We start from the raw sequence: 13,654 nt of genomic DNA on the forward strand, positions 1-13,654 counted from the left end.
TAATGCTGCGGGATGAATCAGGGACAGGCTGAATATTTGCATCCCAAGGGGAAGAATCACTGATCACCTACTTCCTGGGAAGGAGCCAGGATTAACCTGAAAGGTTTACATCCTGGTCAAAAATCCAGAAATGATCCGATCTGCCAAAGGAACTGGAGAGGGATCCTCAAAGTGCCTTGTACCTCCCCAACCTCAGGAGCCCCCAGCACAAAAAAGTAGTGGGGTGCCAGGTGGGGCAGCATCACTCGCTCAGATAGCTTCCCTGTGGCTGAGAGAAGGGCCTGTCCCTACGGAGCTGTGAGCTGCGGCGCTGTGACTTGTGTCCATGGCGAAGCCTGTTGTGTAGACGCACACGCACTCTCTTACCTCTGTTCTTCAAGAGGAACCACTCACAGGGCGCCTGTGCAGACAGGGATGGGGACGCGCTCCCTCTGGCTCTTAGAGCTGCCTCTTGTCTCCGCACATGACCCTCTCGAAGCTCTTGGTCCATTCCACAATTAAGCAGTCACCCTCCGCTACTGCCCCAAACGTCACCCCCATTCCAAGGCCGAGATGGGTCCGAAACCCCAGCCTCCCCACTCTACAGGATCTCGGAGAGACGGCGAAGTAGAACGTATATTCAGTACCAAGGACAGCGGCACACCGGGAGTATGAGAGTACAGGCAGAATCGGCCTCTTCCCTTGGGTCTGTCCTCAGAAACGAAAAAAGTCAAAGGTCCCGCAAATGTAGACTTGCCAAGAACAACCCTTCTCCCTCCGAGGCAATCAGAAACTCTGGCCGCGCGCCCTGGGGTCCCGGGTGGAAAGTGCCCTCCCGAGACCATCGGGAACGGGCCGCCCTGTGAAGCCTCAGCTCGGCAGGGCTGGCTCTAGGCGCTCTGCCTAGAAGCTGTCCCGGCACCGCCCGCCCATGCCTGGAGCGAGGATTCCCGCCCGGGCCGCGCAAGGGACGCCAAGAGGGAGGCAGAGGGCATGGCAGTGCTGTGTTCCTGTCGCCCCCTCTCCGTGGTCCAACGGAGAGGTTCTCTGTGGAGAACCGGGTAGGTCCCCGGAAGACGGCAACAGAGTGGCCGGACAAACTTCTGCTCCCAGTTGCGCCACCCTCCGAGCTCCCTCCTCCTCTCCCTGCGACTGCCTCGGTCCTGGCCGCCTGTCGCTCTGTCCTGCACGCGCTTACCTTCAAGCCATAGGGCGCCCGGGGGCAGAGACGGCGCCGGCTGCTCGAGGCTTCCAGCTCCCGCCTCATCCACGCGCGGCCGCCCCTCTGGCAGCCGTCCGGGCCGCCGCTCTCCTCGGCGGGTCGCTGACTCCCGGCCCCGCCGCGCGGTTCAGAGCCCCGGCGGGCAGGCGCTTGGCCGGCTCCTGCCCGCGGAGAGCAGTGGACCGGCCGCGGCGGGGCGGGGCGGGGCCGGGCACGGGGCGGCCGTGCGGCGCAGGGACGAGGAGCGGAGGCGGCGCGGTGCGCGCGGGAGGCGGCGGGTTACCGCACTGAGGCTGGACAGCTTCGCCGGGCCGGAGCACCTAGCGAGGGAGGAGGGGCGGGGCCGCCTGGCCACGGGGCACCCCTGGGCCCCGCCCCTGGACCCCGCCCCTGGGCCCCGCCCCTGGGCCAGGCCCCGCCCCACCCCACTGCACACGGGTGTGTGGGCTCTGTACGCCGCCGGGCCTGCGGGGAGCAGCGGGCAGGCAGGGGATGGAGTCAGCCCTGGCTTCGAAGCAGATGGGAGCCTAGGCGGAAACTGATTGGTCACTGCCCATTGCGCTCGCCCCTTATCCCCAAAGTGAGACCCTGTAAATTTAGGGCTGCCGGTGACCAAGCATCCTCATCGTGGCTTGTCATTTCCCTCTGAGAAGTCAGAGGATAATGGTTGGGGGAGGTACCGCCCATCCAGGGAGTAGTGTAAGGAGGAGCAGTCAGTGTTGGTTTACAGACTTCCGGTCTTGGAACCCCTGGGGTCAGTTCTGTTTGTTGCTTGACTCTTTCAGGGGAAAGCCTGCTTGGAGTTGACCTGAAGTGAAAATTCAAAAAAGGGCCTCTAGGGTTCCAGCTCACCCCTGACTCCAAAGGGAGGCGGAGTCTTCAGCAATCAGTTTTTGACTGTCCTTCCTTTGCCAAGCGCTGTGTCAGAGCCCCGGGTCACAGAGAGGAATAAAACCAGGTCCCTGCTCTCATGCAGAGGAGACCTCCAGGAAACATACCACAGCACCACAGCACCTGCGGTGCTAGGTGCTAGGGGGCACAAGCAAGGAGACCTCATGGGAACTGGAGCTGATAAAGCAATACCCTTTCCCACGGGGGTCGGAGGGAGAAGGCGGCACTGCTTTCTAGGCAGAGGGAACAGCATGGGGAAAGAACTGGGCATAGCAGGATGTCAGTCCATCCCTGCTGGAGTCAAGCCACTCTGAGCCACAAAGATTAGGTTTGATCACAGAAGGGACTGTGCACTCCTCTAACTCCCCACCCTCATCACTCTAGAAGGGGAAACTGAGTCGCAGAGAACTGGAGTGCCTTTCCAGATTCCACAGAGATCCAGAGCTGGGCCAGTCTCCCATGTACAACGTGCCCATCAGCACTTTCCCCAAATACAGCCATCTCTGGAGGCAACTGGGGAAAGGCAGGAGCTATAAGTGGACGCCTGGCACCTCTTCCCCTGCTCCTTGCCTTTGCACTCTCCTGTGGATCTGGCCTGGCTCCCATCCATGCAGGGTTGATAGGGAGAAATTCTAGCAATCAGGATTACCAGTATTTTGCTCTATTTGCATTTAAAACAATGAAACATTGCAGATATTCTTGAAATTTCTGTGTTTCCCCTTGGCTACCCCTAGGCCATTTGTTTCCAGGTTTAATCCACCTAAAGAAGGACATGGTCCCTTCTAGCTCAGCACCTTTCTATTCAGGGAAGCTATCCAGCAGACAGCCACCCTTCTCCTGACTAGTCAAAGGACCCAGACTGATGTCCTGCCTCTGTCCCATAGCAGTTTTGTGACCTTGGCTAACAAGTAGCTTACCATCCCTGAGTCTCACTTTCTCCATCTTTACATTGGGGCTAAGAAGGCAATTCTCTCTGGGCAGCATTGAGGATAATAGATGAGGAAGTGTTAGACAAACTGTAATCTGGGCACCCCCTGGCTGTTCATGGGTGGGGTGTGGATGGGGGGTAGAATAGCCTTGCTCCCTTGGGAGGCAGAAGGAGAGAACATGACCTCCATGGGGTGTGCCAACCCAAGGGCACCCTAGCTCCCTACTCCTGCTTTTACCCCAGTCTTGCATGGCTGAGTGGATTTCATGCTGGCTGTGAGTGAGACGGATGGATCTTTCAGTTTTCAATTAGCAAACGCCTCGCTCTTTAAACAAGCGGCACAGCAAACAGATGCACTGAGTGATTGATGACAGGGAGCATCTGCGGCCAAGCGGCAGGCAGCTTCCTGTAGGCTCCCGCTTTCCAGGCTGCCAAGGCCCTCTGGAGGTCATTTGCCACCTCCCCTGCCTCCAGGCAGAACTGTACCCAGTCCAAGTAGGCCAGGCAGGGGCAGGGTGGCCCTTTTCCTTCCAGCCTTCCTGGAAAAGGGGACACATGAGTCTTTTTGACATTCTCATCTGTATGTCCCTGAACCTTGGTCAAGAAATTCTTCCTGATGCGCTCCATAAATCTTTATACGTTTTTATTGTTGAAGGTGCTCAGCCAGTGGTTACTAATGGGCGTTAGGGGTAGAAGATGGGTTCAGGCAGGCAGTGGTTTTGCTGGCCCATGGTAATGAGAAAACAAAGGCCAGAGTCAACAGAGAATGAGGGAGATCTAGATCTTTCCCAAATGCTCTAAGAGCTACCTCTGAGGTAGACAATAAGATCTGGCTGGAGCTTGGAAGGAGAGTATCTTGCCAGCCTCTGTCAAACTCTGATGTGCCCACACCTTGGCACAGTCACCCTTCTGAAAAACATTCCACAGAAAGCAAGGGGAATGCCATAATGGGGTGGGGGGGGGTCAGAAGCAGAACAGAACTGGAGTCACATGGGACTTTGTTCACGTCCAAACTCCCGTATCTTGCAGAAGCTCTGAATAGCTCTGAGCCTTAGTTTGTTCAGCTGTAAAATGGGGCTAGAGAGCCATATTGCAGTGTTAGCATGAAGATTAAGTGGGGATGACAATGAGTACATCCTGATGCTTCATCCATGTTGCCCATTTTCCCATCTTACAGAAAACTTGAGCTAGAGAAGCACTGAAGGGAATGCAGACACCCTCTATGAGGTGTTCCAATTCTAGATTTCCTAACTTAGCTCACAGATGAACCCTGAACTCCCAGCAATTTCTTCTTCTCTCATCCTCCCCTCTTTTGTCACTTAATTTTTAAGCCATTTGCAAATAACTCTGAGAACAATAAAGTGGCAGTCCTTCTGGATCAGAGGAGGTGTTGAGCAAAAAGAAAATAAACTCAAGGGGCAGGGGTCTCAGTCACCGATTCTGCTGAGAGCCCCAGGCCCACATGTGAGTGATCCAGTGAGAGAGGCTAGGGTACCTGAGGAAGGGTGAGGAAGGACAGGATCCTCTAAAGAGGAGAGAGGTTCAGGTAACTGTCTCTGATCAAGGCCGGAGAGCAGAGGGAGTTACTTGAGAGTGTTGACCTCTGCCTGTGTAGTCACCCTTAGAGGATGACGGCCTCACTGGAAGACATACTGGGTTTGTCCACATCCATGCGAAGTGGACATGTGTAGACAATCTTTGCATCCTCCTATTTGGGAAGAGTAAAGAACACAGGTGTGACCCACTTTAAGAAAGTCTATTCTAAAATTCTTCAGAATTACAAAATAGAGAAAGTGTAAATGTCCATCTTATAAACTTAATTGCTTGATGGGAATAGGTCATAAAAATACACACTTATTTGCACACTCATATTCAGAGTGTGCATTATTCACAGGTGCCAAAAGGTAGAAGCAACCCAAGTGTGCACTGAACGGTGAGTAGATGACCAAATGTGGTCTGTGCGTACAATGAAATACCCTGGCTACAAAGTGCAGGTTTTCAGCACTTGGAGAGAAATCAGGAAGTATCAGAAGGGTGTGTTTATTTCCTTTTCCCCCCGGCCACCTCCTCTGAGCCAGAAGGACTGCCACCTTATCATTTTCAGAGGCGTTGCAAAAGGAGTAAGAACAATCCTTTCATTTGCAACAAGGTGCATGAATCCTGAGGGCATTGTCTAAGTAAAACTGTCCATTCACAAAAGGACAAATACTGTATGATTCCACTTATGTAGGGTACCTAAAGAAGTCAGAGTGGGGTGCCTGTTGCCAGGGGCTGGAGGGAAAGGTAAATAGGGAGTTTGTATTTAAAAGCAACAGAGTTTTGGGGTACCTGGATGGTTCAGATGGTTAAGGATCTGCCTTTGGCTCAGGTCATGATCCCAAAGTACTGGGATCGAGTCCCGCATTGGGCTCCTTTCTCAGCAGGGAGTCTGCTTCTCCCTTTCCCTCTGCTGTTCCCCTTGCTTTTGCGCGTGTGTGTGTGCTTGCGTGCTCTCTCTCTCTCTCTGTCAAATAAATAAAAAAATAAATCGTTTTGTTTGTTTGTTTGTTTCTTTCTTTTTTTTAAAGGTACAGAGTTTCAGACTGAGGAAACAAAAAAGTTCCATGGGTGGATAGTGATGGATGGGCGCACAACAAGGTGAATGTACATGATGCCATTGACCTACACACTTAATAACAGTTAAAATGGTAAATTTTGTGGTGCATATTTTACTGCAATAAAAAATACAGAAACCTAGTGTTTCAGTGGCCACTATAGTTGCTTTGTGTGAAAACAAACAAAACATCTTGAAATGGTAGATAGGTGGGAAAGTGACTGAACTTAGAAAACAACCCATCTGTATAGAACTTCTGAAGCTGTATTTGCAGAAACATAATTGGTACAGCCTTGGATTCCTTCAGCCTTTTCTGTAGCTATTAAAGCACTATCTCATCAGTGGTCTCATTTACCTCCCAGTAGCCTTGTGATTTCTAGAAGATCACTAATTTCGGAGAGCCCTGAGAGGGTTCTTAAAGTTCCCAGCTTCCAGAAGATGGGAGCAGACCATGGAATTTGGATGACACTTTTCCAATAGTTTGAAATGCAAGGACCATTCCACCATTCAGGTTTTGAATGGAGTGGTGCAGCTCAGGGAAAGCTCTACATAGTGAAGAAAAGCTCAATCCAGGCTTTCCGCATAGAGGGTGAGCCAATCAGGAGCCAAGGTATTTTTAGTCTCTAAGCCAAATGGCAGCATTTGGGATTCTCTTCTTCACGAGCTGCTCTCCTGCTTGTGTTCGCTGTGGCTGAGGACTGAACTGGCTGCTCACATACTCCCAGCCTCTGAGGCAGTCAGGGTATCTGGCAGGAACAAATAATTTGGGCTATTTAAGCAGAAAAGGAATTTCAGCGAAAATATCATCATAGCTCACAGAATCACAGGGGAAATTAGAGAACCAAGGTTCTAAAACAGCCAGGAACAAAAGAGCTAGATGCTATAAGGTCTTTACCTGAAATGGAGCCCACACTGCAGTCCAGTGGGAGAGCTCAGTTAGCACAAGTAAACACAGCTCACCAGCCGGCCGGGCCATGGCGGCTGGCAGCACACCCTGGCGTCCCCCTGGCCCTCTATTACACTGCTTCTGGAAATTGAAAGTTGTGGCTACTGGTGCAGCCTCCGGAAAGGATGTTCCCCTCTCCCTGCTTCTCTGAGTCACTGGCTCTTGAGTCAAAATCTGGGGCATCTGCCTGTCATGAACCAACCAAGAACCACACAGCAGGTGGTCCTCTAACTTAGCAAAAGACAAAGGCTTGCCGAACCAAGCAACAGTCATCCCCACATCCCAGATCAAAGGAAGAAAGAAACCAGAGTCCTGTATCCATCCCAGTTTCCAAATGCCACAGAGAACTGTCCCCTCTCCACACTCGCTACCACCACTCCAATCCAGGTCCCCACCATTCTCTCAGGCAGATTATGACCAAAGCCTTCTCCCCACCTCCCAGCTCCAACCCATTTTCCACACTGCACAAGAAGGCTGTTCTTACACATAGATCTGATCCTGTCGTCCTTGCTTAAAACCCCCAAAGCCCATTGTCTTTGAGATGAATTCTAATTCTCTTAAAGTGCATTCGAAGTCTGCCGTATCTGTCCCTTACCTCTGTCCCAGCCTCATCTCTGCTAGCATCCCCTCTGAAGTATATGATCACTGAGTGAAAACATGAGTTGGGGAAAGTGTCACAGAGATGATCTGCTCCAGAGTTTCACAAATGTCAGTCCTTAAATTGGACACCATAGAAAGATCTGGGAAATGAAGAGAAAAAAAAATACAGATTTGACCTACTAGGTCAGAATTTAGGGGGTAGGGGCTAGGGGTCCATATCTCTAAAACACCAACCAGGTGGGGAGACACTAACTTAATCCAAATCCCTCCTTTTGTACATGTGGGGGCTGAGGCCTAGACAGGTGAGACACTAAGGAAAGCCAGTTTGTTGTTATAATGAAACAAGACTCATAGCAGAGTTACCCTGACACATTTAGTGTTATATGTATCATTACTGTGCCACATGGTAATTAGGCATGAAGAGAGGGTAAGTTATTCAGAGAGAGGACTATTATTACAGTTATAGAAACCAAGTGTTTGGGGTCCACCTGGGAAGAAGGGAAAGGGGCCATTGGGAAAGACAGAGGGGCTTCTGTGAGATCCCATAGAGGGTCTCCAGGTCTGCCACCTGGGCTCTGACAAATCTGATGGCAGGTGGGTCTGCCCACAGATTTGGGGAGCTGGTGGGGGGAGCTAGGCTGCAGGCCAGTGATTTAAGACAAGCCTGTAAAGACTGGAGAAAGCCAAAACAGCACCTGGCCCCTTCTTCCAGTGAGGGAAGCATCAGAAGAGGGAGGAGAAGCAATATAGACCTGAGGTCCTCCTGCTGCAGGAACACACTGAGAGATGGACTTAAAGAAATGCCTTTTTCAGGCAGAAACATCGTCCTCACACATCAGAATTGCCCATTGTGTTCTAGATGCATGTTCCTGGTTCAAGTCTAGGGTCATGCCCACAGGGCTCCCTTCATCTGTAATGCCTGACCCACAGACCTGCCCTACCCCCTTGCTGGTCTTTCCAGGCCCTGCTCAGCCAGTTGTGCTCTGGTCTGGCTTCTCTCTGCTTCTGCCTCTACCTTTGTCTCTGTTTCCCTCCTGCTAATCGCTCCCCTCCAACCCTTGGTCCCTCCAGGCCCCTCCAGTGATAACGGAGCCCCATTATCACAAGTCCTGAGAGGCTACATTATCCTTTCTGGTTTCTCTACACTCCAGCTCCACTTTCCTAACAGTCTTCTTTACCAAACTCTTCTTGAATTACCCCATTTGAGCATGTGATCTGTCTCCTGCCAAGACTCAGACTAGTAGAACACCTGAAGTAAAAACCCAGGGTTCAGGACAGGGGCTGTGGAGAGCAAGACAAGGTACAGGAACCCCATCATAGTCAGGAATGAGAACCAAGGGCAGACCCCCATGGGACTAAACAATGCTGCAGGTTCTGGAAAGCTCAGTAGAGGAGAAAACAGTTCAAACTAATTTAAGTAGAGAGCATCTTCAAGGCTGTCAAAGAATTTGACTCTACCTTTGGTGTCCACCATCCAATCCTGCTCCCCCTTTGAGAGACTCTTCCATGGGATTACCAGCCATAGGGTCTCACCCATAGCCTACAGGAGAGGAGGGATCTTTCCTCTCCCCACCTCCTGGCAGGCAGGGCATTGACATGGGACCTGGGTTCAGCCAGTTGCATGCTCTCATCTCCACTCTGACCCTGGAGCCCTTACTCTACAGTGAAAAATCTCTACGAGTTCTTCGTGGGGTAGCTGGGGTGTCCCGCAGTGACTGCTTGGATGCCTTAGATATACAGCTCCTGCTAAAGGTTACCATGTCTCCTTCCTTCCTCTCATCACAGCTGCCTTGGTGACTGCCCATCTTCTGAGTTGAGGTCTTTGTTCTGAGAGCCCACCATTCTCCTCTACTCAATTTCCTAACCTGCTGAAGCTAGCCAGGACACATTTCTATTGACTACATCAAGGACCCTCACATGTGACTAGCCTAGAGCTCCCTAAAAGGCCTCAGACGGGATGCTCTGAGCAGAAATAAGGCTGGCCTCAACAGGAGTCTTCACGCTCCTATACCAGCCCATGATAATCCACAGCCCAATGGCTCATGCCAGGTGACTCCCAGTTTCCTTTCTTTGGCTGCATTAACCTCCCAAGCCAAGTGTGAAAGCCAAGACAGGAGAGACCCTTGGAGTCTACCACTGACTCTTTCCCAGTCACCTCACCTCCGTCCCTAAGACATCCCCTCTCTGGTTTCTCCAGCTCCATGGCTCACTGCCAATCTCCCCCATCATGCTCATCATCCTTGGGGCTTTTGGCCTCCAGGCCACTCTAATCTCCCCCCACCACTGCCTTCCTTTTTGATGTAGACATTCCAGTCCCCTCTCCTCTCAAATCAACTCAGAATAAGTTGGTATTTTGCAACTTTAAAAAAACTGGAAGAAAACCAAACACAGACCAAATGGAAAATAATGAAAAGGCCAAGCAAGACACATCCTGTTTGTCGAGCACACAGGCTTCATCCCAGGGTTATTGAAGGCTCACCTTGGGTCACCTTGGCCCATACAGGCTTGGAAATATCTCCAGGGTCACCCTCGCCCCGGGCTCTCAGTGGCTTCTAGAATTGGCTTCCTTGCCTCTCTATTCTATGGGGCCTCACCAAACGTGACTGGGCTGTTCTTCACCACACCTGTCACTCCTGTCACTGGAGAGAGTGGAGACTTGCCACTAGACCCTGAGATTCCTCATGTATTCCCTGGGATCCAGGCTATTCTGTCCTTATCTTTCTCCACCAGGGAGTTATCTAAGACTATGAGAAACCCATCCTTGCCCCAGATCCAAGTCTAAATGTGCCAGTCACCATTTGGGAAAGAAGGAAGCAAACACCTCCCGGGGACTTGCCCTGCGGCTGGCCCTGTGGTGCACACAATGGCATTTCACTTCATCCTCCCAACACTCAGATCCCCCACATGGTGAAAGGGGCTCTGGAAATGCCAGAAGAGAGAGAACCGGATTCAAAGACCTCAAACCCCACGCCCAGAGCTTGCTCATGCATGTCCTTACCGACCATCTACACCAGGAAAGGCAAAGAGGCTTTGTCTCCGATACCAGCTCGGATCAACTTTGGAGCTGCCTGGAGCATGCGGTGAGGAGGATGAAGCCATGTCTGCGCTCAATGGGAGAGAGGATCATGAGGAGTGAGAGATGTGGGGAGAACTGGAGAGGATGACCGCAAAGCAGAGGTCACCGAGCTGCTGCCCTTGATCCAAGCCATTTTTGTGACAGGTGCCACTGTAGCCAAAACATCTCATGCCACATGGACGAGCATGTCTCTTCTCAGGGCTTCAAGTCTCAGCTCTGCTCCTGACCGGCCCTGGGACTATAGGCAAGTCACTATACCCTGTTGAGCCCCAGTTGTGCTGTCGGTAAAATCTAGCGGAGTATGACACTTACTTACTTCCAAGACGTCAGGAATCATCAGCTATCTTAATGCGTGTGAATCCCTAGTACAGTGCCGTCCGCACAGTAAGCCCCTGACAGCGAGGACTAGTTGTTGAAGTTGCTACTGCTGTTGGCCATCATGCTCTCAAGCAGCAGTGCCCACACGGGTGCACATACGAGCTCCTTGGTTCCACTATCTGCCAAGATAAAAAATGCCCAGTTTGCTCCAAGTCTTTGAAAACTCCCAGGTGGCCCACGCTTGCCTTCAAGTGCCGCTGGTTCTGTGGCAGTCAGCACGGGGTCTGTGTTTACCCTGAAGTCCCATTCCTTTCCAGTCTACTGTCAGACATTTCAAATCCTCCCTGGGGCTCCCCACCTTGTTACTATGATTACATGTCCTGATTATTTCATCAAGTTCCATAGAGCCATCAAGTTTTCATAGAGAGGCTAGTAAATGCCCGATAGAACATGGGAGCTAATTACCATCTTAATTGGAGAGAATGACCTGGTAAATAAAATTGTGTAATTTAATTAATTATCAAGGTGTGTCCTATAAAGGTTAATGAGAAATCAAAACCCATAGCCAAAGGTTTTGACATTTCTGGGCAGAGAATTCCCAAGCTTTGGAAGCAAGAGGGGTCAGCGTCTATGGCATAGCAAAGTACTTTTCCTTGCATGGGCCAGAAGATTAGATCCATTGCCCTTTCTAATAGGGGAGATGGTGGCTCATAGATCCAGTCTGGGTTACTGTTTGTTTGGTTCGCTTTCGGGTTTTTTTGTTTGGTTGGTTTTGTTTTTTACATTTATTCCTTTTATTAAGCATTTTTTAAGGGCCTTGTGCGTTTATTATGAGTTAGGACCGCCCATCCTCCAAGGATATTTATTGTTTTTCCCACATGGTGAGTGTTCTGGAAATAAATTCTCCTGGCTTGGAACGCCCTCTTTCCAGAAACAGCTGGCAGTTTCTGTCCGCAGCAGATTGGCCTTGCCTCACGTCCACGCTGTCTCTGCCTTGTGCGGGTCTCCCCTCTCCCCTGTCTTGGGCTTCCTCTGTGGCAAAGGGATCCCCATGGTTTCCTGTAGAACCCACTCCCGTAAACAAACTTGCCTATTGCCTTCATGGAAACCAGGCTCTTGCCCCAAATGCTGCTTCCCCTGCAGGTTTCTCCATCACAGCCCAGAACCGTCTCTGTCAGCAGGTGGGGATGGCCTTCTCCATGCTCCCTGGCACAGCCTGTCCTCCGGGAGCCCGTGTCCCTACCCCGTCGCCCCCCTGTCGTCTCCAGGCCCTGGCGACTTCCGGCCTTACAGTCCCCTCCATCCCCAGTTCTGCGGCGACACCGGGCGCTCCCGGTCACCTGCCTCCCAGGGCTGGGACACCTCGGCTGTAGGTGGTGTCGGCCGCCTCCTCTCAACCGCAGCCCTCCCGGCTACGGCCAGGATCTAGTCAGCAGCTCGCAGGGCTCTCGCACAAGCACTCTGTCGGACTTGGCCTTCTCAGCTCTAGACTGTCCCTCCGCTGCTGGGCCCCTTCCCAGCCTCCGCCCTGTCGACCTGTCTTGTTGCCGGCATACTCACCGCGTCAGCCTCCGCTCTCTCCGCCCCCTTCTCGGTCTCGCCCGGACTCCACGGCATCTGCTCCGAGCTGCTCTCTGGCGGGTAGTTTATTCCCTGTCAGCCCCAGGCCGCAGGTTACCCACCTTACCCGTGACGCCCGCATGCTCCGCGGTGCGCACGCCTCTCTCTGATTGGCTCGCAGCTGCTTCCGGCCCGCTGGCTGCCGTGGTGCACTGTGGGCAGAGGATACGCCCCCCGCCCGTGGACGGCGAGAAGCCGTCTGCTGTGGGCCGGAGTGACCGTGGGCAGGAGTGATGACGTGCCTGTTCCCAGCCAAGGCGTTAAGAGGCGGTCGTGTTTCCTTCCGCTTCAGCCTCTGCCGGCAAGCAGCACGAGGAGAACACGCCCTGGCCAGCTGACGGGCCCGAGGCAGCTGGGAGGCACATGGAGCCGACCCGAATATGCCCACCTCCAGCGGGATGCACAGCCAGACACACGAGTGAGTCAAATGTTTGAGAAATGTTTGTTCTCACCATAAGCCGCTGAGATTTGGTGTTGTTTATTATACCCCGTGATTGCAGCAATACTGGACGGAACCTATCCCCTGTATCTTAATCTGCTTCCTTACATCCAGACCTTTCCATCCTTGGTTAAACACGCTGAAGTCTCTCCCATCTAACAGAACAAACCCCCAGTCCGTGTGTCTTCTTCTAGTGATTGCCCTTCTCAGCTGTACTCTTCTCAAGGTGCTCGAAAGAAGTGTCTCTTGGCACTGGTCCCAGGACCTACCTCTTGTTCTTGCTTCTTCTTATTGTGGTCTGGCTTGCTCCCACTACTGCCCCGAATCTGCTTTCCCAGGGTTCTTGTTTTGTTTTGTTTTGTTTTCAGCAAATACTGAGTGCTACCCATGCTGCAGCTGGACATCAGGGACACGAGTAGGAAAAGGTGGGGATGGGCTCTGTCAGCCTCATGAAGCTCATGGTCTTGGGGTACAGGGACAAGAAACCAGATGACAACAACCAGAGGGCAGGTTCCTGTGCATCATTTTATCGCCCCCCCCCGGGGGGGGGCTTGTGGTAGGAATTTGATAAATGTTTGGTAATACAGAAAAATTAACTAAACAAGATATAGAGGAATTAATAAGACATTCACAAGTGAACCATGAGAAGTACAAAGCAGAATGTTACTTGCTGAGTTCCCTAGAAGACTATTATTGATAATTGAGTGTTATCACAAAACTAGCCTTTGGGTAATGTCTAATTTAACATCAGCTGCATGGTTGGTGCTTCATAACTGCTTGTTGAATATATGTAGGGTTTGGTAACTTAAGGGACTTAAATTACAATATTTTATAATCCTTACAACATCTCATTGGAGAAAAAAAAAAAAAAACAAAACCCTGAATTTCTTAAAGGTTAAGTAAATTTCCCGAGGTCAGTCAACCCGTAAGTAGTGAAGTCACTACTTACTACTTGGATCTTAGGGCTCCGGGGGGGGGGGGGGGGTTGGGCAGAGTTTGTGCTCTTTCCCTGTTACTCATCAAGTAACATTCCATTCTATGC

The 13,654-nt window shown here is 51.6% G+C and overlaps 1 protein-coding gene across 3 annotated transcripts in view; it reads right to left on the reverse strand.

Moving 5' to 3' along the window:
* The window catches only part of DRD2 (dopamine receptor D2), a 67,338-nt gene extending 55,081 nt beyond the window's left edge, over positions 1-12,257 (reverse strand). Inside the window, exons 1-2 of one of the 3 annotated variants that reach the window (XM_045077475.1) lie at positions 12,114-12,257; positions 10,552-10,732 (exon numbers count right to left, since the gene is read on the reverse strand). The gene's annotated coding sequence lies outside the window, so the exon portion shown is untranslated. Of the gene's footprint in view, positions 1-1,177; positions 1,511-10,547; positions 10,733-12,113 lie in introns of those variants that run through there. The other 2 variants (XM_004749849.3, XM_004749851.2) reach the window with 2 other exon arrangements.
* Positions 12,258-13,654: the final 1,397 nt, after the last annotated feature.

This window comes from Mustela putorius, unplaced genomic scaffold (assembly GCF_011764305.1).
Source record: "Mustela putorius furo isolate JIRA1106 unplaced genomic scaffold, ASM1176430v1.1 tig00000198_pilon_pilon_pilon, whole genome shotgun sequence".
In the NCBI taxonomy this organism is placed as follows: domain Eukaryota; kingdom Metazoa; phylum Chordata; class Mammalia; order Carnivora; family Mustelidae; genus Mustela; species Mustela putorius.